This window comes from Oryzias latipes, chromosome 14 (genome assembly GCF_053564925.1).
Source record: "Oryzias latipes strain Hd-rR chromosome 14, Olatipes_Hd-rR_3.1".
NCBI classification, from domain to species: domain Eukaryota; kingdom Metazoa; phylum Chordata; class Actinopteri; order Beloniformes; family Adrianichthyidae; genus Oryzias; species Oryzias latipes.
The window spans coordinates 31,080,240-31,106,173 of NC_136250.1; the positions used below are offsets into that span (position 1 = coordinate 31,080,240).

The following is a 25,934-nucleotide window of genomic DNA, read 5'->3' on the forward strand; positions in this document are numbered from 1 at the left end:
ACTAAAATCTAAATGTCGACATTTTCTCATTTCTGTGTGACCATCGACCTGCGTCACCGCCACGCCTCCCGCCGGCGTTTAATCCCAACAATGTTCTGACCCGGATGGGACAACGATGGAGAATCTGGAGAAAACTGAAGTTCCTGAAGACTTCCTGGCAGATTTGTCTGCTTTCAACAACTTTTCCAGAATCAATCTCATGTAACGAGGAAACAACAAAGTGTCAAATGTGGCGAGACATCCCAGAATAAACACGCAGCTTCTGCCCCAGAACGTCCAGATCCAGAGGAGAAAAAAAGTGTTGTTGACAAAAATCAGTTGGAGAAGCAGGTGAACTGCTGGTTAGTGACGACACGTTTGCCAGTTTTGTTGCTTCTCATGAACTAGTTCTCATCAGAACCCATGAAATGACAGAGGATAGAAAACATGACCTTCAGGAACTGTAAAAACCAGTGACACTATGCCGGAAACACCGACTTTCCAAGGCGGCTGCTGCTCCCTGTGTTTCACTTTCTGAGGGGAACTGATCCAAGTGGCTCTTTGAGGTAAAGGTTGCAGACCCCTGCCATAGATTGAAGCAGGAAAAGGATTTCATCTGAGCTGCTGGAGATTCAGGAGGTTTACGTGTCGGTGTGTGACGGCAGCCTGACCTTCCTCTGCAGCATCCACACATGATCAGCAAACCCAGCTGTCCTCACTATTCCTCACGCTCTCTTCTGAACAACATTTTGGTCATTTTACTGTCATTTTTCTTCCTGTTTGCTCTTCAACCTTCTGATCCCAGTCATGGACTCAGAGATCCCTGCAGTTCTCTCCTGGCCCAGCGTCCAGTTCCCACGACTTTCCAGGACTGACTGCTCGTCCAGAAGAGACCCCTTCACCCCCTCCTGCTGGACGGCAGCGGCTCATCTCCTCACTGATGCCGCTGCAGCAGAAAGACCTCAGGAGAATCCTCAGAATTGGATCCTGGTGAGGGAACAGGGTTTGGGTTTGCAGCCTGTCTGGAGGAATTGATGCAGTGATTCAGCGCTGCAGGTGTGGGCGTTTCCATCCTGCTGCTGAACGGATGGGGTGATGTTTATGGAGATTTCCAGGAATCCCTGCAGACTGGAGTGAGGAGGATAAAGGAGCATCCGCCGAGTTTCTGTGACACCACAGCAGCACCGTCTGAGCAGCTTCTCCCGCCAAAGATCCTCTGATGTGATTCCTAGTTAAACGCTTCAAATTTAGAGGATGGGATTAAAAGTGTGTCCTTTTGTCTAAAAGAACCCCAAAACAATCCAACTAAATTCAGTTAAAGGAACATGAAAGGTGTCTGCAGAACATCCAGCATTTTGATTCCTTGTATCTCCCTGCCCTCCACCCTCATTATCTGCCCCTCCTCTGAAGTTCAGAAACAGTTTATGTTTGCGGGCGTTCTGCTTCCAAAAACCTCCTCTCACTGTCAGCGGAGAAGTACAGGTGTGCCTGAGTGAGGATGAGTGAGCAACGCCTCACCTTTGCACTGGAGCAGCAAAGTACAGCAGTGATGAAGGAGGGAGAACATCCAAACAAAGAAGTGCACGCCGTGTCACCGCTACGCCGTGTCACCGCTACGCCGTGTCACCGCTACGCCGTGTCAGCGCTACGCCATGTCAGCGCCACCGTTGAGCAACACCATCAGGACTGAAGCGTATCGGCCCGGTAAAAACTGAGGACGCTGCACTGGTACTAAACTGTGCCGGTTCCGGTACCACATCCCTATTCACCAGTTTAGCAGTAATCTGGCAGCAAAAGATTGGTGGGTTTCTTTCCCTCACCTGAAGATCCGAGCGGGCGATGACCTTTCTGCTTTCCACAAAGTCAGAGCTTCTGTGCAGATGTTTTCTCCAAAATGACAGGAAAAACCCGGAGAAGAGGGAAAAGAGTTTCATAGAGCGACAGCGTAGAGAAAGAGCAGCCATGAGGCAAACTGGCCTGGACGCACCTGTACACACCTGGTCCGGCCCACAGTACGATGGAAGCTGCCTCCCGGGCAACAGGCAGCTGCGGTGCGTTTGAGGACCATCAAAAAATTGGCATTCTGGCCTCAAAATAATCATAGGTTACACATGTTACACATCCTAACGCCTCGCTCTAGTGGTTAGGAAGCTGCAGGTTCTGGCTGCTTACTGACTGCACACAAATGCTGCATGCATGTGGCGTGCACGTCATACGTAAGTAACCATACCGCCCCCACAGGACCAATGGGCTCCTTGGTCAGGCTGTGGGGGGGTTGACAAAATGTGTCCGACACGCCTGCGTCTGACCTACTTCTCTCTTCCGTGTGGTTTACGTGTTCACTATGAGCGGTGGCCCACAGCATGAACCTAGAGACATGCATGAGCGCCGAGCGCTCCACCACTGTCACATGTCTGCAGGTCACCTGTGTGGCCCGCACAGGTTGGACCATTTTACCGCCCGCGTCCACCTCTAAGGACCGCCTGGACCAAAGTTTATCTTCTCTTTAGAGTGTGTGAACCCCCACCCCCCACCCCCACCCCCAGGCCAGGCTATGAGGAAGAAAACCTCTCAGGGTTTTCCTGGAATCAGCTGAAATGTTCCAACGACTTTGTGCAAAAACCAAAACCACTTATGGTTTGGGTTCAGATGTGATCATATCAGACTTTGCTGCTTTAACATTTCCTTCATCTAGTGTCTCCAGTGGTGTAAAGGGGCACATGGAATGGGGGGGTCTCCGGCCTTAGATAAACTTTTGCTTTAACTTTCCTCCTGCAGGAAGTGATGAGGCGATCTCTTCCTCGTTGAGCCGCTCAATAAGCCGTTTGTAGAAGAAGGAGTTCCATTTGCATGTGTGCAGAGGAGATCCTGGGATGCTGGATTACTCTAAGGAGAGTTTTGGGGGCTTTACGGAGCCATTGCAATTCAAAGGAGTGTGTGTGTTTGAGCAGCCAATCAGGCGTCCTGTGTCTCATTTTGCTGCTTAATGTGCTTCGTAAATGGATGTGCATGTGAGCGCGCTCAGATGTGACCTTTTGTGGCGTCCCTTTAACTAAGTTTGACTTCTGCAAACAGACGCACAAAGAAAATCCTTGTCATGTGCCAAGGTTGTCCATTTATGACAAAACCAATAGAAGATGAGTCACCGATACGCTTTTGTTGTTGTTTTTATCCAAAAAACAGTCCAAGGACACAGGAAGCAGCTCTTTCTCTGCAATTAGGGCCTTCGAAGCGGTTCAAAGTCTCTGCCGAAGCATAAGCCTGTAAATAAATGAGTTGTGGCCTCAAGGTGAGAGACGGTAATGAGTGAAACACGGAAAGCTGCTCAAACCTTGTAATCATTGTGCGATGTGTGAAGATCGCCCAAAGTGACAGCCGTTACTCCATCATGCCTTAGCCGTCCAAAAGTGACTAATTGGTGTTCATCAGAGCTCAAAGCTTTAGAAAAATCCAAGCTCATAGTCAAAAGAAAGATGATAAAGCGTCACAGATCCATTCATTCATCACTGTTCCACCTTTACAGTGAGTCGTTCTCAAGGTTCCAGCACGCTGTTCCAGCGTGGAGCTTCCCGTTAGGCTGGAAGCATGCGTACACGCCGCTGTGCACGCCACTACGTGCACGGCACCACATGCACAGCACCAGGTAGCCAATAGGCTCATCAAACAGAAAAGGCAGTCCAATGTAAAGATGAGCTTGGGGCAAAGGTTAGCGGGTTTAGGCTGTGAGGAGCGTTCAGCTGCTGGATCACGCCTCAAACCTGACGGGCTGATTCACGCTTCTGTTACAGTTCACAAAAATGTGCTTTTATGTAAAACATGGGGGGTCGGGGGGGTCCTGGCCCAAAGGTCTTCATGTTCCATCGGTGATGAGCTCAACAATGAGTCTGTCACTAAAGGCTCAAAGAGGCGTTTGGTTTGTAGCTTCACGCTCTGATGATCAGATTGTTGAGCGATTCCTTCAGGATCATGAGGGTAAATAATTTAGAGGGATTCAATATTTAGTCGTACAAATAGGATTCTTCAATTGAACCCTTTGACACTTTAACTAGAGTGTTGATTTTATTTCCACTACCGTACGCAATTAACGTCATTGCAGCTGACTGAAGGGGAGGAAAGCAGCTCTGTGCCGTTCTGCAACACTAACGTTGGTAAAGTGATGCACAGCGGCTGGTATGAAAAGCTGCTTTTCTCTGCGTCACAATCAGCTGATTCACGCTGATGGTGTGAACGGTTGAGGAAAAGAGCGCGTGTTATGAAAGCGGCAACATGAAAGGATTAAAGCAGAGTTCCTGTAAAGTTAGTCAACATGGCTTCACGGCTCTCACCAACTGTCCTGCTCCTCAGTTCTCATAGTTGGATGGGTTTCTCTGTGAACGTCGGTCCCTTTGCTTCCAGCTGTCCGTGGTTTGGAGCCTTCAGAAACATTCGGCTGAACGAAGGATCCTTATTCTTCTGAGTGACCTGAAGGGCAGCAGAGCTTCTGCTTGTTTTCCAGCTCCCAGTGCAGTGGCTGTGTTCAGCATTCAGGGGGTAGGAACCCTCCAGGTACCCAGGAGGGTTGATCCTCAGCATCCCTGCTGGAAACCTGTCCAGTGTTTAGTTTGTTTCCGTGGTTTTCTAACCATGGCACAGTGTGGAGTCCTGTTTGGTCACTATTCAAACCACGCTATTGACTCTATGAAGCCAGCTTTTGGGGGGCTTTCCCTCCAGCCACCAGAAGATTCTTCCAGATCGATGCAGCTTTCCACACACAGCCTGGTGTTCGTGCTTGGGTGGACGCGAGCAAATCTACTCCCTGAGAATGACATTTTCTGCTGCTGAATATTTCATCATAAACTGGCAGTCTCTGTATTTTGTGTGCTTTCACATGTTTGGGAGACTTTTATTCGGATACCCTTTATCTCATTGTCTGCGCTTCCCCCAGAGCTCCCACAATGCCATCTGTCATCTAGCAGCGACAGTCAAATCCCACAAAGACGGCCTCCTCCTTTCTGACTCAATGAAGCCGCGCCGGCGGTGCCAAGCAGCACTAAGCGTTGCACTATTTTCCTGTCCCATTCTTCTCCACTGAAGTGTCGGCTCACCAGAACGGGCCTGCGTGCCGCCTGCCAAACCATCATCTGCATCGCCGTGCTCCAGCAGAAACACAATCACCGCTTTCTAGGAAAAATCACACAGTCCAGGTCTGCTGTGGGGGGGTCTGTCCCTCAGTTCCTGCTGCAGAGTAAGTCTCTGAGCCCGTCAGCACAAAGAAAGCTGGAAACTGGATTATGCACAAGGACAGAAAAAAGACAACTTCTCCCAAAAAACGCATCAGTTTGTAATTAGCATTTTAAATACTTGCAGAAGTCTAAATATTGAAAGTACTTAGCATTTGGGAGAACGCTAACGGTCCTTAATGAGTTGTTGCACCTGCCTGATTGAGAGGAAACACGACCTTAACGAAGGCTGGGAGTTAATTATAGAAGTCCTTCAAGAAGGCATTTCAGCATGTTTAGAGCTGGGGGGGGTCAGCAAGTCTGAATCAGGAACACATTGGGGAGCTTGAAGATGGAAAACAAACAGGGATACTGAAAAGTATCTCCATGATGATGGAAAATGACAGCTGATGAAACTCATTTGGTGCTAAATGAAAACTATGTTAGTCATCAAAAATTAGGCGGCGACTTCTTCACTCACAGGCGGCGTATTTCATCCAGGCGCCGGTGACTTTAGAGACCCCTGATCTTCTGTGACGGTCCTCTGTGGGGAAGCTTCCTCGTGTTTCTGTCAGCTGAACCCATAAACTGGTGCTCTGCATCAGTCTTCCTGTTGGGCTTCGGAGCGCTCGTTAGGAGGGAATAATTAAGTCAGGAGAAGTCCCTGCGCCATCCCATCTGTTTTTAAGTGGACTGACCCGGGCTGCGGGCGCGCACGCCGCCCCGCAACACGTTGCCAATCAAGACTGTGCTGTGAGCTGAGGTGACTTTCAAACCACCTAATTAAGGGGGAAATGAAGATGAGGTGATGTGAACTGATGGCTCATTCCACTCTAGGAGCTGAGTCAGCAGCTCTGAGAAAGTTTGGAAATGAAGGAAGTTGTGAGTGACAGAACAGACCCGCGTTGTTCATCCACTCAGCATTCTGGAGAATTATCCTTCTAACCTGGAAGGACGTTTCCCGTGGTTTGGGCTTCAGGTAGAACTTCCTGATTGAGTTCATTTTACAGATTACACCCTCTTTGTCTTTCTGTAGGTTTATGCTCTTTTGGTTCATCCTTTTTCCAAGAATCCTCTAAAAAACAACCTTAGGATAAGTAGAACGGAAAGGGGGAAGCGTAGGTTTACTCCTTGAAGAGGAACCCCTTCAGCTTTCCCTCATTTCACTGCTGAGCCTGTGACTGATGAAAGTAAATTGTTAGGAGGTGTGAAATATACGGAGTGAAGAATATGAGCTAATGATTTCCAGCACAAACAGACGTATGGATTTAGGATAAACAGCGAGCTGGAACAGGACGCAGTGATAAAGCCAATGAGCTCCCAGCAGAGGTTTATGATGTCAGATCAACTTCATGGAGACGGAGTTTATTCAGGCAGGTGAGCAGCTGAAGTCTGTACAGAAATCCAAACGCAGAGCAGCAAAAACGGGAATCCATCAAATTCAGAAATATCAAAAGATTGGAATAAATGGATGAAAAACCTGAACTTTTCCAGGAATCTTAATCAAACTTTCATGAGGTAGAGACCTGGAAAGAGCTGGGGACTCACTATGAGCTCACTCCTGTTTGACAGTAGTTGCCATAGATACGATGCCTCAACGATGACTCAGCGACTCGGACCAATCAACTGCTTTCAACAGTTGATTTTCAGGAAGGAATGTGGAGGGATTCGGCCTCATCAGCCGTAGAGAAGGCGTTGTCTTTGGTGACGTCGCACCTCCATCCGTCCGTCCATCAGTCTATAGATTAAACTGAACATGAGGATTAAGGGCAGAACATCTACAGAACGGACCAAAAAGAACCAACAATGTGGAATGTTCCAGGACCGGGAAATAATCCAGCTTTAGAACTCTGTGTTACCTGCAGGACCTGAACGGGCTCTGGTCCAAACAGAGCAGTTCTTCAGTGGGGGGTGCTCCAAACCGCAGCAACATTACTGTAGAAGGTCCGTTTGGAAATTCGGTTCAAGAACCACAGGAGGTTCCACCTCTTTGGGACGGACTGGTTCTCCTGTTTGTGCTGCTTTGAGCCGGACCTGCAGAGGTTCTGGAGTCTGACAGAACCCAACCGAACTATGGAGCACGTTTCTGCCCCGCTCAAAACCCAAAAAGATGAGCGTTGATTTGTCCTGAACATTTCCAAGATGGAGATCAGAAAAGGCCTGTTTGTCTGCAGACGTCACACACAGGAAGACGCTCTCATCAGTGAGCCATGGGGGAGGAAGTCTACAGGAATCCTGCAGAATAAGGGGGGGCAGCGTCCTCTGAACCGCTCCGACATGCAGTACAAAGTTCTTCACAGGAACAGAAAACATCAGAACATGCAAATAAAATGAAATGAGTGGAGAGGCTTTTGTAGATTTAGAAACGATGTGGACGTGCAGCACAAAGGCAGCCAGGAAGATGCTGTGTGGAGAAACTGAAGCTGCTGACAGCAGCCTCCACCTGTCTGCAGGTGTCAGAGCTGCTGGTCTCCTGGAGCCGAGGAGATCTTCTCATGGTTAAAACATGCTGCCCAGACTTCACCCAAAAACAGCAGCTTCATTAGCGTTTTAAAGGGTTTGGTTCAGACTTACGTTAGAGCGCAGTTGGAGCTGCAGCTGCATCAGGATCTGAGCCACAAACCAGGACAACGTCCAGGTTCTCACTGTGCCGTCCAGTTCTCAAACCCTGCTGTAGTCAGACTGCTGTGCACCTGTAATTGGCTGTTTTCAAACGTGCACACCATGTGTACACACACACACACACACACAGTGACAGATGAGACATGGACCAGACTCTCTGCCTGAGCAGTTCTGGCTGCAGATTTTCCTGCCTTAAGGAAGATTCCCATGACGCCTTCATACAAACAGCAACCCTCCCCTGTGCGTGTGTGTGTGTGTGTGTGTGTGTGTGTGTGTGTGTGTGTCAGAGGCTTTGTGGAGCAGAAACACTCCGTCCTCCAGCAGCAGATTCACTCTCCTGCACTTCTACTAAAAATGCTGAAATAAACATTGAAAAGATACAGACTATAATTATGAGAAAACTTCATTTACAGGAACATTAGTCATCAAATCATGTCTTATGGCTGTCCTTCGTGTGTCGAGGTTGACTGTCTTGAGTTTGAGGATTAAAAATGACAGGCTCTCATGTGGGCTGCTAGTCCAGCACGGGATCTGCAGAAGCGATCACATGTCAAGCATTTGAAATCGGTTGAAGTTGCTACGGAGTGACGCCGGTAATGTGCCTGTTGGTATTCACGTTGGCGTTGCTCCTCAATGGTTATAATGGCTTCCTTTAAAGTTGCACGCCATTTGGATTTTTGTATGGCTTCTTCTTCCCAGTTGTAGTGTGGGATGCCTGCTCTCTTCATGTGTCGCTTTAGCACATCTTTATAGCGTAGTTTCTGTCCACCACGGCTCCTTTTTCCTTGAGAAAGTTCTGAGTAGAATACTGCTTTGGGTAATCTATTGTTGGGCATCCGACACACGTGCCCTGCCCATCGAAGTTGTGCAGATGTTATTAGGGCATCAACGCTAACTGTGTTGGCACGTCTCAAAACCTCAACATCTGGGATACGATCTTGCCACTTGATGTTGAGAATGAAGCGAAGGTGGCGAAGCTGAAGTCGTGTTAGAGCCTTGATATGTCTGCGGTAGAGTGTGGTGCACTCAATGGAGTATAGCAAACAGGGGATGACTGCGGCTGCATATACCTTCACTTTGGTACTAGTACTGATGTCATGGCAACTCCACAGTCTCTTTTGTAGTGCACCATAGGCCTTAGTGGCAGAAGGAATTCTCCATTCCACTTCCAGATCAGCTGAGTTTGAGTTAGTTAAGGTACTGCCCAGGTAAGAAAAACTCTCTGTTGACTTCAGTGGTTCATCATGGATCATAATCGTCTCTGGGTGTTTGTTGGATAATGTGGGAGGCTGATACAGTAGTTCGGTCTTAGAGATATTAATCTTCAATCCAAACATCTCAGCTGCAGAGGAAAAGCGATCTACAATCTGTTGCATATCAGACGCGTTACTAGCTACAAATCATGTCTACAGCATTATTTTCTATTGTACGTGTGCATAATAATTGGTTACCATGGCGCCGCGTGTGTGGCAGCTTATCTGGGCAGCTCTACCTTTTTGTGTTTCTTACTTTGCGTTTTTTAATATTTTCTTCCAACTTATTTGTGTTTTTGTATTTTTCAACAACTATTACGAAGTTCTGCGACAAAGGACAGGAACATTATTACTTTTGCTTTTTGTTTTTTTATTTTTTCTCAACTTTTTGAACCGGCCTCGGGGGATCCGTTAGGATGCAGCTCCATTGTTTACACTCGAGATCAGCTGTTAGCTCTTGGACGAGTTGAGATTCTCCTCGCTGGAAAGCCAGATGTTCCAGCTGAAATACGGAGGAGACAACGAGGCTGCAGAGCTGGAGTTAAACGCCGGGAGAGAAGACGGAGGTACAAGCCATGTTTACCATCCGTTACTATGGAAACGTCCGCGCGCTCTCTAACAAGCTGGACGAGTTAACAGCGCTCATGCGTCTGCAGCGGGTGTACCGTAAGAGCAGCCTGCTGTGTTTCACAGAGACGTGGCTCAACCAGGACATGACAAACTCCGTGGTCTCAGTTACTGGATTCACGTTGGTGCGGGCGGACCGGAGCGCGGCACAGAGCGGAAAGAAGAAAGGCGGTGGTCTGGCGGTGTTCGTGAATGACAGGTGGTGTAACCGGAACCACATCACTGTGAAAGAACAGCACTGCAGCAAGGACATTGAACTGGTGGCAGTCAGCGTTCGGCCGTACTACCTTCCACGGGAGTTCTCCCATGTGCTGGTGGTGACTGTTTACGTCCCTCCGTCGGCTGACGCTGCTGTCGCTTGTGAGCGCGTGCACAGCACCGTGTCCCAGCTGCAGACACAACACCCACAGGCCCTGATGCTGATTTCTGGGGACTTTAACCATGCATGCACCCCCCTCTCCGCCACCCTGTCCAACTTCACCCAGTATGTGAACTGTCATACGAGGGACAGAAAACTCTGGACCTTTTCTATGCTAACGTCAAGAATGCATATGCTTCTGCCCCCCTCCCCCCTTTAGGACGCTCTGATCACAACCTGGTCCATCTGTCCTCTGCGTACACTCCAGTGGTGAAACAGCAGAAACCACAGATTAAAACAGTGAAGATCTGGACTGAGGAGGTAACAGAGCGACTAATGGACTGTTTTAGCACCACAGACTGGGACGTTCTCTGCAGTCCACACGGGGGGGGGGGGGGGGGGGCATTGACAGTCTCACTGACTGCATCACGGACTATGTCAATTTTTGTGTGGAAAACACAGTGCAAACAAAATCAGTGCAGTGTTTTTCCAACAACAAGCCCTGGGTCACTCCTGAGCTGAAGACCCTCCTAAATGAAAAGAAGAGTGCTTTTCTCTCTGGGGACAAGGAGGAGCTACGCAGAGTACAGAGGGACCTGAAATATAAGATCAGGAAGTGCAAAGATGCTACAGGAAGAAGCTGGAGCAGCGCCTGGAACAGAACAACATCCGTGATGTGTGGAGGGGTCTGAAACACATCTCAGGACATGCTGAGGCTGGAAATGGTCGCCAGGTCACAGGTGACCAAGCCTGGATAAATGAACTGAACCTGTTCTTTAACAGATTTGATTCTGCCCAGCCCCCAGTCTCCACCCACTCGGCCCCCTCTTCACACCTTTCCAGCTCAGGCGTCTCCTCCCAGCTGCAGCTGTTACCACCTCAGCACCAAACAGTCCACTCTCCCCTTCTTCCAACAGAAGCAAAAGGACCCCCCCAACGACTCACAGCACCAGACCAGCCACCGCCCCCCCACCCTCCAACCCCCCTCTGCCTCACCCTGAATCAGGTTAGGATGGAGTTAAGGAGAACAAAGGCCAGGAAGGCAACAGGCCCTGACAGCATCACCTCCAGGCTCCTCAGGGAGTGTGCAGACCAGCTCTGTGTGGTGATGCTGTTCATATTTAATATGAGCCTCAGACTGGAGAAGGTACCAGTCCTCTGGAGGACTTCCTGCCTGGTTCCGGTTCCAAAGGTACCTCGTCCTACAGAACCGAACCACTTCAGACCTGTCGCCTTGACTTCCCACCTGATGAAGGCTATGGAGAGGATCATCCTCAGCCATCTCCGCACTCAGGTGAGCTCAGCACTGGACCCGCTGCAGTTTGCATATCGACCAGGCATCGGGGTGGATGACGCCATCATCTACCTGCAGCATCGGGCCCTGTCTCACCTGGAGGCCCCTGGGAGCCCTGTGAGAGTCATGTTTTTTGATTTCTCCAGTGCTTTCAACACAATTCAGCCATCACTGCTGAGGAGGAAGCTGGAGGTTGCAGGTGTGGACCAACATCTGGTTGCTTGGACCATCAACTACCTCACAGACAGGCCACAGTTTGTGAGGCTGCGTGACTGTGTGTCTGATGTGGGGGTCTGCAGCACGGGGGCACCTCAAGGGACTGTGCTCTCCCCATTCCTGTTTACCCTGTACACATCAGACTTCACCTACGACTCCCACCACTGTCATCTGCAGAAGTTCTCAGATGACAGTGCCATTGTGGGCTGTGTATCAGGGGGGGATGAGCAGGAGTACAGGGGGGGTCATCACTGACTTTGTTAGCTGGTGTGAAGTTAACCACCTGCTGCTAAACACCAGCAAGACAAAGGAGCTGATACTGGACTTCAGGAGGTCCTCACCATCACAGTCACCGGTGAACATCCAGGGTTCAGACATTGAGGTCGTGGACACATTTAAATATCTGGGTGTTCACCTGAACAACAGACTGGACTGGTCCAACAACACGGATGCTCTGTACAGGAGGGGCCAGAGTCGCCTTCACCTGCTGAGGAGACTGAGGTCGTTCGGCGTGTGCAGACAGCTGCTGAGGACCTTTTACGACACTGTGGGGGCCTCAGTGGTCCTTTATGGAGTTGGGTGCTGGGTGGGGGGCAGTGCAGGCAGAGACTTGAAGAGGCTTAACAAACTGGTTAGGAGGGCCGGCTCTGTCCTGGACTGCACACTTGAGTCCATCGAGGAGGTGGCGGACAGGAGGATGTGAGCTAAGCTGACATCCATCATGGATAACCCCTCCCACCCCCTGCACCAAACTGTAGAGGCGCTGACCAGCTCCTTCAGCACCAGACTGTTGCACCCTCAGTGTAAGAAGGAGCTGCTGCAGGTCATTCCTCCCCACAGCCATCAGACTGTACAACACCGTGTCACAGTGACACTCCACGGTCCCAGGGGTGTTTTTCTGTTTAGTCATTGATTCATTTACTTTTTGTTGTAGTTGTTGTTTTTCAATTTTAAATTGTTTTTTGTTCCTGAACAGTTGTTTGTTTTTGTTTTTGGTGTGAACTTCATTAGTTATTTCTGTATTTTGAAAAAATTTGTAATGTTTTTTTACAGTTTACATGTTTTGCAGACCGCATGTTTTTTACACCTTTGCAGCTGTATTTATTTAATATTTATTTCTTTATTTAATAAGAATCTCATTTTTGATAATAATTTTTCATAATAATTTTAGTAATATTTTTAATTATTTAATATAAATGTCATTTTTTATGCCCTTTATTGATGTTATATTATATAGATTATTTCTGAATGTCGTGTTGCTGCCACAGATAAATGAAATTTCCCCATTGTGGGATTAATAAAGTCATCTATCAATCTATCTATCTATCTATCTATCTATCTATCTATCTATCTATCTATCTATCTATCTATCTATCTATCTATCTATCTATCTATCTATCTATCTATCTAATGTTAGAACGTGTTTGTAGCTGGAGACATCTGAGGACATGCTGAGTTTCAGGAGGTGCTCCTCCTTCACAGGAAGTCAGATCTAACTGAAACACATGTTCAGAGCTTCAGTGAACACTAAAGGTTCATTAATATGCATGAAGTAGAAAACTGCTGTGGTTTGTTCAATTCAATTCAATTTTATTTGTATAGCCTAAATTCACAACAGTCGTCTCGATGGGCTTCGGATCGGTAATTGTAAAAGTAAAACATAAAGTCAAAAGGATCATAAATACATAGAATTCAATAGGAAAATACTAAACTGTCTGAACTAAACTGGCATCCCTGCCCTTAGACCCCCCTTCTCTGTAAGGAAAAACTCCTAAAAAAAAACGGATTCCAGAAAAAACGAAGAAACCTCAGGGGTGTCCACATGAAGGAGGGATCCTCCCCCAGGACGGACAGGCGATTTACCAGAACTCTTAGAGAAGAATTAACTTATCTAAATCTACAACTACATATATAAAGTCCAGCAGACGAGCTTCATCCAGCCGTGGTTGTGGGGACAGTCAAGGGCGCGAGTCGAGCCGGAGACAGGAACCACAGCCAGGTGTAGGAGCAGGAGCAGAGACGAGGTACTCGGTCAGGAACTGGAGCACGGATGAGCCAACTGGAGTCTGGAAGCACTCCCACTCCCCAGGAGGGGAAAGAGGGAAAGAGGGACAATACATGAATCACTGCCCCAAACAGAGGCATGGAGAACTAAATGATGAATTATGATCAAGAATAGAGGAGAGGAAGGATAGAAGTAGATGAGAAAAGAGGACAGAACCCCAGTGCACCATAGTTACCCCAGCTTCAACTTCTAGCAGCCTTTTAAAACAGTTATTATTAAGTTTAATTTAAACAAATTAACATTAAGTTAAATAATCTCTGAATACTAACTAGTCTGACAATAAGCCTGTCCACAGAGGAATGTTTTCAGTCTAACTTTGAATGTAGAAACTGAGTCGGCCTCTCTTCCATGAGCTGGGAGTTTATTCCATAAGACAGGGGCTTGGTGGCTAAACGCTCTACCTCCAACCGTACTTTTACTAATTCTAGGAACCACAAGCAGTCCTGCATTTAGTGAGTGAAGTGTTCTGACTATCTGAGCAGACAGAGTATCTCTGAGGTTTTTAGGACCAAGTATAATGACCTCAGTTTTTTCTGGGTTCAAGAGGAGGTCATTAATTGTCATCCAGGTCCTGATGTCACTGATGCAGGCGTTCAGTTTCTCTATCTGGTCATTCTGGTCAGGCTTCATGGATAAATACAACTGCGTATCGTCGGCATAACAATGAAAATTAATGCTGTGTTTCCTGATTATGTTTCCTAGGGGTAGCATATAAAGCATAAACAGGATCGGTCCCAAGACTGAGCCCTGTGGGACTCCATAGTTGACTCGAATGCACTGAGAGGAATGGCCATTTACATTAACGAACTGATACCTATCGGACAGATAGGATTTAAACCACTGGAGAGCAGATCCTCTGATCCCTATGTCCTGCTCTAATCTATGGAGTAAAATACCGTGGTCGATAGTGTCAAAGGCAGCACTGAGGTCCAACAGGACCAGAATAGAAAGTAGTCCCTTTTCTGAGGCCAATAACAAGTCATTAGAGACTCTAACTAGTGCAGTTTCCGTACTGTGGTGAGGTCTAAACCCCGACTGAAAGTCTTCAAAGTGGCTGTTGTCCTGTAGGTGGCAGTAAAGCTGCTTAACTACAACTCTTTCTAGGATTTTAGAAATAAAGGGCAGGTTTGATATCGGTCTATAGTTGGCCAAGATGCTATGATCCAAACTGGGCTTTTTCAGAAGAGGTTTAACAACTGCATATTTAAAAGACTGTGGCACGTAACCCGTTTCCAGAGAGGCATTTATCATTGTTAATATGGGATCATTAATTAGGGGAAAAGTTTCTTTAAAAAGTCTGGTGGGAATTGGGTCTAACAGACACGTTGAGGATTTGGAGGACGTAATAATTGATGTTATTTCCACTTGATCCACAGCAGTGAAGCAGTCTAATGTTACAGAGGTTTCTATGGATGCCTCCATTTCTACCGCTTCAGCCTGTTCTGGGCTGATAGTAGGAATAACTTGATTTAACTTATGTCTAATATTTGAGATTTTACTATCGAAAAATGTAAGAAAAATCATCAGAGCTGAGAGAAACAGGAACATGTGGTTCTACTGAGCTCTGACTGCGAGTTAATCTAGCAATAGTACTTGGATTATTTCCATTCTCCGGTATGTTCTGCTTTAGCAGCTTTTCAGAGCTTACGTTGGACCCAGATTTGGTCTCAGCCACTCACAGACCTCCATCTGAGCAGAACCGGTCAAATAGAAACCTGTGGAAGCTGAGCAAACGGGAAAGTTGAGCTGAAACTAGGTGAATTTGTTTGGTGATGACTTCCGGTTTCATGTTTCTCCATTCAAATGCAGTGTAGACCATCTCACAGGCACAGACCACCTCTGAGGCTGTGGACAAACGGCTCGCCGACAGCATGGTGGGAGTGCTGCTCTGGTCGTCGTGAAAGAGTTGCCATTGTGTCACCGCTGAACAGTTGAAGCGTCTTTTGTGCTGTGGGCTAAAGATGCAGCTGATAGGACGGAGGGCGGCGCCGGGCGCAGCGTTCTCTGTCCAAACCACAGAGCTGATAATGAGTCTGTAATTACCACGCCACAACAGCATGTCAGCGCTGCAGAAAGACTAAGATAAACAAGATATTTTTGAAACCTGAACGCCACCGGCAGATAACCCCGAATCAAACCCCCGGGGGAATAACGGTTGGATGGATCGCGATACTTTTAAAAAGCTGTCAAGACGATATTTGTTTAATTAAATATGAGCGTCCTTTAGAATCAGAAATACTTGATTGATCCCACATGTGGGAAATTTGTCCGTTACCATAGCAATAAAAAAAATAGTAGAGAAAATATAATAAACAAAAATGTAACATGAATGTGAACAAATAAGGCGGTATAATTGATAGACTATTTACAAACAGGTAACAATTTGCAAAAGTCATCTGCTACACTGTGAGTTATTTTGCAGTGTTGTTGTGTTGGGTATGAAGGATTTCCGGTTCCGGTCAGTTCTGGAGCGGAGCTGTCTGAGTCTCCTAGAGAAGCAGCTCTGCTGTTTGTCCAGAACCGGCTGGAGAGGATGGTCTGGGTTTTCCATGATGGATAAGATCTTCTGCAGTGACCTCCTCTCCATCACTGCTTCAAACGTTTGCAGCCAATGACAGAACCCGCCTTCCTGATCAGCTTCTTCAGTCTGTTGGTGTCACTGACTGCAATGCTGCCCCCCCCAGACCACGGAGGAGAACAAGGTGCTGGCCCCCACAGACTGCTAGAAGATCTCCAGCATCTTGCTGCACACATTGAAGGACCTCAGCTTCCTCCAGCTCAGTCTGCTGTGGAGAGTCACTCCCAGGTGTTTGTCCACCTCCACATGCCCAGGATGCAGAGAGGCTGCAGGACCGTCTCCTTCCTCCTGTCAATCACCATCTCCCTGGTCTTGTCCACGTTGAGCTGCAGGTGATTCTCTGCAGCCCAACCCACAAATCCGTCCACCAGCCTCCTGTACTCTTCCTCCCCTCCTCCGCTAATACTCCCCACAACCACAGAATTATCAGAGTTTCTGTAGGTGACATGACTCTGTGCTGGAAATCTGAGGATTACAGGGTGAACAGGAATGGAGAGAGCACAGTGCCCTGTGGGGCTGCCACACCACTCAGCACCACGTCAGAGAGGACGCCGCCCAGTCGGGTAAACTGTGGCTGTGATTCTTTACCTGTGATGATAGGTAAGGGGGAGGAGCCTGTGAGTTTGAAGCTCAGGATGGTCATGTTGGCCTTGTTCTCTCTGAAACAGCAAATTCCTATTTCCTGTAAATAGTTGTTTCTGTGGCTTTTCTTAGGAAGGGAAGAGCAGAGGGCATGCTGGGAACTGTAGTGCTGGATGTAACACTTGCTTCTTTAGTTTCATGCTGGAGGCTGTGGTTTACATGGTTCACTGTCTTTCGTTCATCCTAAACTGGCGGAGCGGGGTTCACTTACTTTTTCTGCACCGCAGTTCAGGTGAGCTGTGGAAGAGGATCAGAACGTTAGTTTAGCAGAAAGTTTTTCAGCTTTTCAAACCTGTGATGTTGGGGTCTGAACCAGGAAGGGACGTTATGGGCCTGATTCTGTTGCCTTTGGGTCGTACCTGCAGCGCTCAGACTAACTATGAACGCTTTGGTCAAACTCCAGATCACAGTGGAGGGAAGACCGTTCTGCAGGTCTGTCCTCCTTCCTCCTCACCTGGAGTTTGTTGAAGGTTCCTCCCTTTTTTATTGGTTAACACAGCAGGAAGTGAAGCAGCAGGCGCCGCTCAGGGACGAAGAGAACCCCCCCCCTGAATCCGTGGCCTCCATCCCAGCTGCCCGTTTAACATTCAGGACCGCCTGTTAGATAATGCTTCCCGTTGTTCTTCGTCTCCTCCTCTGAGTTCATCACAGAGACGTGGAGCAGGCTGTAATAACTGTGGATTGGAGGATGGGCTGGGGGGGGTTTGGATGTAAAGCTGCTTCTACTGCGTTTTAACAGATTTTTACCCTCCTTTTATGAAGAAGCACCTTCCTCTTTTATCAAAGGGACTGTTCGTGGAAGAGTTGGATGTAACATCAAAGCACAAAGTAACCTACAAAAACGGGCCAACAAGCAGCAGAGAGAATGGGATCAGTGTGGCCGTGAAGGGAGGAAGAGGAGACCAGAGCGAAGAAAGTGGAGCTTTGTCAGTGGAGCTTTGCCAGGCTTTCTCCTCCCTCGCTGTCAGCCCGCAAACATTAAAGTGGAGAGGAGGAATTTGCATTCCTTAAATGGCTCCAGCTCTTATGCAGAGTGTGGGGGCACGTGCACGAGGACGCTCTCATTCACTGATGCTATGCAGCTTTCTGCTCCAAAACAGCGACTAGGAGGCCCTCCAATGTCCTAAAAGCAGCAGGTGACCTCAGTGTTTGTCAGTCATGCGGGAAATGCACACAAAAGGCATCAGATATTTAAACTGGACATGAGGTCCTCTGCAGACATTGGTCCACACGGTTGTTTCAGAGCCTCCTCCCCTCTGCTCCTCACAGCCATCAGGGTGGTGTTCCCTCCTTTATTGCAGGAGTCACCTTCTAAAAATGACCTGTGACAAGTGAAGTCTGTGAGGTCTCCTCCGGCTTCTCCCTGCTCCTCCAGCTTCTCCCTACTCCTCCAGCTTCTCCCTGCTCCTCCGGCTTCTCCCTGCTCCTCCGGCTTCTCCCTACTCCTCCAACTTCTCCCTGCTCCTCCGGCTTCTCCCTGCTCCTCCAGCTTCTCCCTACTCCTCCAGCTTCTCCCTGCTCCTCCGGCTTCTCCCTGCTCCTCCGGCTTCTCCCTGCTCCTCCGGCTTCTCCCTACTCCTCCGTCTTCTCCCTACTCCTCCAGTTTCTCCCTGCTTCTCTGGCTTCTCCCTGCTCCTCCGGCTTCTCCCTGCTCCTCCGGCTTCTCCCTGCTCTTCCAGCTTCTCCCTGCTTCTCTGGCTTCTCCCTGCTCCTCCGGCTTCTCCCTGCTCCTCCAGGTTCTCCCTGCTCCTCCAGCTTCTCCCTGCTCTTCCAGCTTCTCCCTGCTCCTCCGGCTTCTCCCTGCTCCTCCGGCTTCACCCTACTCCTCTGGCTTCTCCCTGCTCCTCCGGCTTCTCCCTGCTCCTCCAGGTTCTCCCTGCTCCTCCAGCTTCTCCCTGCTCTTCCAGCTTCTCCCTGCTCCTCCGGCTTCTCCCTGCTCCTCCGGCTTCACCCTACTCCTCTGGCTTCTCCCTGCTCCTCCGGCTTCTCCCTGCTCCTCCGGTTTCTCCCTGCTCCTCCGGCTTCTCCCTGCTCCTCTGGCTTCTCCCTGCTCCTCCGGCTTCTCCCTGCTCTTCCAGCTTCTCCCTGCTCCTCCGGCTTCTCCCTGCTCCTCCGGCTTCACCCTACTCCTCTGGCTTCTCCCTGCTCCTCCGGCTTCTCCCTGCTCCTCCGGTTTCTCCCTGCTCCTCCGGCTTCTCCCTGCTCCTCTGGCTTCTCCCTGCTCCTCCAGGTTCTCCCTGCTCCTCCAGCTTCTCCCTGCTCCTCTGGCTTCTCCCTGCTCCTCCGGCTTCTCCCTGCTCTTCCAGCTTCTCCCTGCTTCTCCGGCTTCTCCCTGCTCCTCCAGGTTCTCCCTGCTCCTCCAGCTTCTCCCTGCTCCTCTGGCTTCTCCCTGCTCCTCCGGCTTCTCCCTGCTCTTCCAGCTTCTCCCTGCTCCTCTGGCTTCTCCCTGCTCCTCCGGCTTCTCCCTGCTCCTCCGGCTTCACCCTACTCCTCTGGCTTCTCCCTGCTCCTCCGGCTTCTCCCTGCTCCTCCGGTTTCTCCCTGCTCCTCCGGCTTCTCCCTGCTCCTCTGGCTTCTCCCTGCTCCTCCAGGTTCTCCCTGCTCCTCCAGCTTCTCCCTGCTCCTCTGGCTTCTCCCTGCTCCTCCGGCTTCTCCCTGCTCTTCCAGCTTCTCCCTGCTTCTCCGGCTTCTCCCTGCTCTTCCAGCTTCTCCCTGCTCCTCTGGCTTCTCCCTGCTCCTCCAGCTTCTCCCTGCTCTTCCAGCTTCTCCCTGCTCCTCCGGCTTCTCCCTCCTCCTCCGGCTTCTCCCTGCTCCTCCGGCTTCTCCCTGCTTCTCCGGCTTCTCCCTGCTCTTCCGGCTTCTCCCTACTCCTCTGGCTTCTCCCTGCTCCTCCAGCTTCTCCCTGCTCCTCCGGCTTCTCCCTACTCCTCCGTCTTCTCCCTACTCCTCCGTCTTCTCCCTGCTCCTCCGGCTTCTCCCTTCTTCTCCGGCTTCTCCCTCCTCCTCCGGCTTCTCCCTGCTCCTCCAGCTTCTCCCTGCTTCTCCGGCTTCTCCCTGCTCTTCCAGCTTCTCCCTGCTCCTCCGGCTTCTCCCTGCTCCTCCAGCTTCTCCCTGCTTCTCCGGCTTTTCCCTGCTCCTCCGATTTCTCCCTGCTCCTCCGGCTTCTCCCTACTCCTTAGGCTTCTCCCTGCTCCTCCAGCTTCTCCCTGCTCCTCCGGCTTCTCCCTGCTCTTCCAGCTTCTCCCTACTCCTCTGGCTTCTCCCTGCTCCTCCGTCTTCTCCCTGCTCCTCCGGCTTCTCCCTGCTCCTCCGGCTTCTCCCTGCTCCTTCGGCTTCTCCCTGCTCTTCCAGCTTCTCCCTACTCCTCTGGCTTCTCCCTGCTCCTCCGTCTTCTCCCTGCTCCTCCGGCTTCTCCGTGCTCCTCCGGCTTCTCCCTGCTCTTCCAGCTTCTCCCTACTCCTTTGGCTTCTCCCTGCTCCTCCGGCTTCTCCCTGCTCCTCCGTCTTCTCCCTACTCCTCCAGTTTCTCCCTGCTCCTCTGGCTTCTCCCTGCTCCTCCAGCTTCTCCCTGCTCCTCCGGCTTCTCCCTGCTCCTCCGGTTTCTCCCTGCTCCTCCGGCTTCTCCCTGCTCTTCCAGCTTCTCCCTGCTCCTCTGGCTTCTCCCTGCTCCTCCGGCTTCTCCCTGCTCTTCCAGCTTCTCCCTGCTTCTCCGGCTTCTCCCTGCTCTTCCAGCTTCTCCCTGCTCCTCTGGCTTCTCCCTGCTCCTCCAGCTTCTCCCTGCTCCTCCGGCTTCTCCCTAGTCCTTAGGCTTCTCCCTGCTCCTCCAGCTTCTCCCTGCTCTTCCAGCTTCTCCCTGCTCCTCTGGCTTCTCCCTGCTCCTCCGGCTTCTCCCTGCTCTTCCAGCTTCTCCCTGCTTCTCCGGCTTCTCCCTGCTCTTCCAGCTTCTCCCTGCTCCTCTGGCTTCTCCCTGCTCCTCCAGCTTCTCCCTGCTCCTCCGGCTTCTCCCTAGTCCTTAGGCTTCTCCCTGCTCCTCCAGCTTCTCCCTGCTCTTCCAGCTTCTCCCTACTCCTTTGGCTTCTCCCTGCTCCTCCGGCTTCTCCCTGCTCCTCCGTCTTCTCCCTGCTCCTCCAGCTTCTCCCTGCTCCTCCGTCTTCTCCCTGCTCCTCCAGCTTCTCCCTGCTCCTCCGGCTTCTCCCTGCTCCTCCGGTTTCTCCCTGCTCCTCCGGCTTCTCCCTGCTCTTCCAGCTTCTCCCTACTCCTCCGTCTTCTCCCTGCTCCTCCGGCTTCTCCCTTCTTCTCCGGCTTCTCCCTCCTCCTCCGGCTTCTCCCTGCTCCTCCAGCTTCTCCCTGCTCCTCCGGTTTCTCCCTGCTCCTCCGGCTTCTCCCTGCTCTTCCAGCTTCTCCCTACTCCTCCGTCTTCTCCCTGCTCCTCCGGCTTCTCCCTTCTTCTCCGGCTTCTCCCTCCTCCTCCGGCTTCTCCCTTCTTCTCCGGCTTCTCCCTCCTCCTCCGGCTTCTCCCTGCTCCTCCAGCTTCTCCCTGCTCCTCCGGCTTCTCCCTGCTCTTCCAGCTTCTCCCTCCTCCTCCGGCTTCTCCCTGCTCCTCCAGCTTCTCCCTGCTCCTCCGGCTTCTCCCTGCTCTTCCAGCTTCTCCCTCCTCCTCCGGCTTCTCCCTGCTCCTCCAGCTTCTCCCTGCTCCTCCGGCTTCTCCCTGCTCTTCCAGCTTCTCCCTGCTCCTCCGGCTTTTCCCTGCTCCTCCGATTTCTCCCTGCTCCTCCGGCTTCTCCCTACTCCTTAGGCTTCTCCCTGCTCCTCCAGCTTCTCCCTGCTCCTCCGGCTTCTCCCTGCTCCTCCGGCTTCTCCCTGCTCCTCCAGCTTCTCCCTGCTCCTCCGGCTTCTCCCTACTCCTCTGGCTTCTCCCTGCTCCTCCGTCTTCTCCCTGCTCCTCCGGCTTCTCCCTGCTCCTCCGGCTTCTCCCTACTCCTTTGGCTTCTCCCTGCTCCTCCGGCTTCTCCCTACTCCTTTGGCTTCTCCCTGCTCCTCCGGCTTCTCCCTGCTCCTCCGGCTTCTCCCTGCTCCTCCGGCTTCTCCCTGCTCCTCCGGCTTCTCCCTGCTCCTCCGGCTTCTCCCTGCTCCTCCTGCTTCTCCCTGCTCTTCCAGCTTCTCCCTACTCCTTTGGCTTCTCCCTGCTCCTCCGGCTTCTCCCTGCTCCTCCGGCTTCTCCCTGCTCCTCCGGCTTCTCCCTGCTCCTCCGGCTTCTCCCTGCTCCTCCGGCTTCTCCCTGCTCCTCCTGCTTCTCCCTGCTCTTCCAGCTTCTCCCTACTCCTCCAGCTTCTCCCTGCTCCTCCGGCTTCTCCCTGCTCCTCCGGCTTCTCCCTACTCCTCCGTCTTCTCCCTGCTCCTCCGGCTTCTCCCTACTCCTCCGTCTTCTCCCTACTCCTCCGTCTTCTCCCTGCTCCTCCGGCTTCTCCCTGCTCCTCCGGCTTCTCCCTACTCCTCCGTCTTCTCCCTGCTCCTCCAGCTTCTCCCTGCTCCTCCGGCTTCTCCCTGCTCCTCCGGCTTCTCCCTCCTCCTCCGGCTTTTCCCTGCTCTTCCAGCTTCTCCCTGCTCCTCCGGCTTCTCCCTGCTCCTCCAGCTTCTCCCTGCTCTTCCGGCTTCTCCCTACTCCTCTGGCTTCTCCCTGCTCTTCCAGCTTCTCCCTGCTCTTCCGGCTTCTCCCTGCTCCTCGGGCTTCTCCCTGCTCCTCCGGCTTCTCCCTGCTCCTCCGTCTTCTCCCTACTCCTCCAGTTTCTCCCTGCTCCTCAGGCTTCTCCCTGCTCCTCCGGCTTCTCCTTGCTCCTCCGGCTTCTCCCTGCTCCTCTGGCTTCTCCCTGCTCTTCCAGCTTCTCCCTGCTCTTCCGGCTTCTCCCTGCTCCTCGGGCTTCTCCCTGCTCCTCCGGCTTCTCCCTGCTCCTCCGTCTTCTCCCTACTCCTCCAGCTTCTCCCTGCTCCTCCGGCTTCTCCCTGCTCTTCCAGCTTCTCCCTGCTCCTCCAGCTTCTCCCTGCTCCTCCGGCTTCTCCCTGCTCCTCCGTCTTCTCCCTACTCCTCCAGTTTCTCCCTGCTCCTCCGGCTTCTCCCTGCTCCTCCGGCTTCTCCCTGCTCTTCCAGTTTCTCCCTGCTCCTCCGGCTTCTCCCTGCTCCTCCGGCTTCTCCTTGCTCCTCCGGCTTCTCCTTGCTCCTCCGGCTTCTCCCTACTCCTCCGGCTTCTCCCTGCTCCTCCGTCTTCTCCTTGCTCCTCCGGCTTCTCCTTGCTCCTCCGGCTTCTCCTTGCTCCTCCGGCTTCTCCCTACTCCTCCGGCTTCTCCCTGCTCCTCCGGCTTCTCCTTGCTCCTCCGGCTTCTCCCTCCTCCTCCGTCTTCTCCCTACTCCTCCAGTTTCTCCCTGCTCCTCCGGCTTCTCCTTGCTCCTCCGGCTTCTCCCTGCTCCTCCGGCTTCTCCCTGCTCCTCCGTCTTCTCCCTACTCCTCCAGCTTCTCCCTGCTCCTCCGGCTTCTCCTTGCTCCTCCGGCTTCTCCCTCCTCCTCCGTCTTCTCCCTACTCCTCCAGTTTCTCCCTGCTCTTCCGGCTTCTCCCTGCTCCTCGGGCTTCTCCCTGCTCCTCCGGCTTCTCCCTGCTCCTCCGTCTTCTCCCTACTCCTCCAGCTTCTCCCTGCTCCTCCGGCTTCTCCCTGCTCTTCCAGCTTCTCCCTGCTCCTCCAGCTTCTCCCTGCTCCTCCGGCTTCTCCCTGCTCCTCCGTCTTCTCCCTACTCCTCCAGTTTCTCCCTGCTCCTCCGGCTTCTCCCTGCTCCTCCGGCTTCTCCCTGCTCTTCCAGTTTCTCCCTGCTCCTCCGGCTTCTCCCTGCTCCTCCGGCTTCTCCTTGCTCCTCCGGCTTCTCCTTGCTCCTCCGGCTTCTCCCTACTCCTCCGGCTTCTCCCTGCTCCTCCGTCTTCTCCTTGCTCCTCCGGCTTCTCCTTGCTCCTCCGGCTTCTCCTTGCTCCTCCGGCTTCTCCCTACTCCTCCGGCTTCTCCCTGCTCCTCCGGCTTCTCCTTGCTCCTCCGGCTTCTCCCTCCTCCTCCGTCTTCTCCCTACTCCTCCAGTTTCTCCCTGCTCCTCCGGCTTCTCCTTGCTCCTCCGGCTTCTCCTTGCTCCTCCGGCTTCTCCCTGCTCCTCCGTCTTCTCCCTACTCCTCCAGTTTCTCCCTGCTCCTCCGGCTTCTCCCTGCTCCTCCGGCTTCTCCCTGCTCTTCCAGTTTCTCCCTGCTCCTCCGGCTTCTCCCTGCTCCTCCGGCTTCTCCTTGCTCCTCCGGCTTCTCCTTGCTCCTCCGGCTTCTCCCTACTCCTCCGGCTTCTCCCTGCTCCTCCGTCTTCTCCTTGCTCCTCCGGCTTCTCCTTGCTCCTCCGGCTTCTCCTTGCTCCTCCGGCTTCTCCCTACTCCTCCGGCTTCTCCCTGCTCCTCCGGCTTCTCCTTGCTCCTCCGGCTTCTCCTTGCTCCTCCGGCTTCTCCCTACTCCTCCGGCTTCTCCCTGCTCCTCCGGCTTCTCCTTGCTCCTCCGGCTTCTCCCTACTCCTCCGGCTTCTCCCTGCTCCTCCGGCTTCTCCCTGCTCCTCCGGCTTCTCCTTGCTCCTCTGGCTTCTCCCTGCTCCTCCAGCTTCTCCCTTCAGGTGTTGTCAGATGGAAAAAATGGTGTCTTCAAATTGGGACATTTGTCCCTCTAGATGAGGTCATCAATAGTCGCCGGTCATCTGTGTTGACACAGAGCTGTGATCACTCGGACACACATAACAGCTTTGGTTTAATATTTCTCTATTTTCTGGTATTTAGCTCAGTACGTGTCAATAGAGATTCTGTTCAAACAGACTTTCCAACCATCAAGAAGAAAAGTTTTCTGCTGCTGTCAGTCACTTTGAGCTGTTATGTCATAATGACTGAGTCAGATTTCCTCTTAGGCTTCAAACCCGTCCATGTTCCTGATCACATCCTGCTTTTCCTCAGAGCCTGCAGCCCTCTGTCCTGTTGTTGTCTTTCAACCTGCTGCTATCATGTTCTGTTCGAGGAGCAGGTCCCAGGTTCTCTGTCTTCATGTTTCTGGATTACAGCAACTGAAGCTGAGGAACGTTCTGGAAGCTCCTGTCAGTGCAGAAGCTTCCTCTGGAAAACTGAGTTTGTCTGAATGACTGACAATGACAGCACCAGCAGAGAGAAGGTGCTTTTGCTGATGAATGGGAGTTTAAATACATTTATATTCAGGTGAGACGCACTTTAGGAAAGGAAGGGAAGCCAGCATCGCTCTTTCACGCTCTGACCCGGACACGGCCAGAACCGCCTGGACCAGATGGAGACCCGATGAAAACGACTAGCTGACACCAAAGTGTCGTGAGATGAATGAGTGTGGCTTCTGTAGAAACAGCTTCACCTTCATCAACTGCCTGGACTAATTTACCAGTCAACTTTAGAACAACCTTCCTTTGAAAACCCAGATCTGACATTTAAACCTGGGTCCAGATCCACTGTGGACCGGTAGAAGCCGCTTGGACCAAACACCATCACATGCTTTTTGTTAGTCATTAGGTCCTAAAAAGCTGTTTCTCATTACCGTCCAGACAGTAATGATGTCACAGAGAAACCTTTGTTATTGGACAAAATATCCATCATCAACAGGAAACGGTGCTTTATCAGGATCTATACCATGGGAATCCTCACTTCTGATTGGCTGCTGGCTGTGGATTCAAATTGATCTACTTCTGCAGGTACAATGACTAAAGGAACTAAAACAGTAATCTAATTACTGCAGAGCAAATAGAAGGTTCCATTGTAAAGAAGTGGATTACTTTGGAATAATAAGTTACAACCTAAAGTCTGGGTTTATTTAGAAGGAACGTCCCACTGAGGACAAAACCAAAGCAGAGAGAAAACATTTCAGAGCTGCAGCTCTGAGACGAGGAATCGCCATGACAACATAACACACACAGGCCCCGCCCCTTTGGGCTTTAAACCCCAAGCCCACATGTGCTCTGAATCTGCAGGCAGGGAGGAGGGCCGCCAGGAAACGCCTCCCTGCCCGAGCGTTTGACCTAAGGAGGCGGGGG

At 51.5% G+C, this 25,934-nt stretch overlaps 1 protein-coding gene across 10 annotated transcripts in view; it reads left to right on the forward strand.

Annotated features, from left to right (window-relative positions):
- Window positions 1–25,934, forward strand: part of sgcd (sarcoglycan, delta (dystrophin-associated glycoprotein)) — a 198,129-nt gene that overhangs the window by 99,847 nt on the left and 72,348 nt on the right. The window lies entirely within an intron of this gene.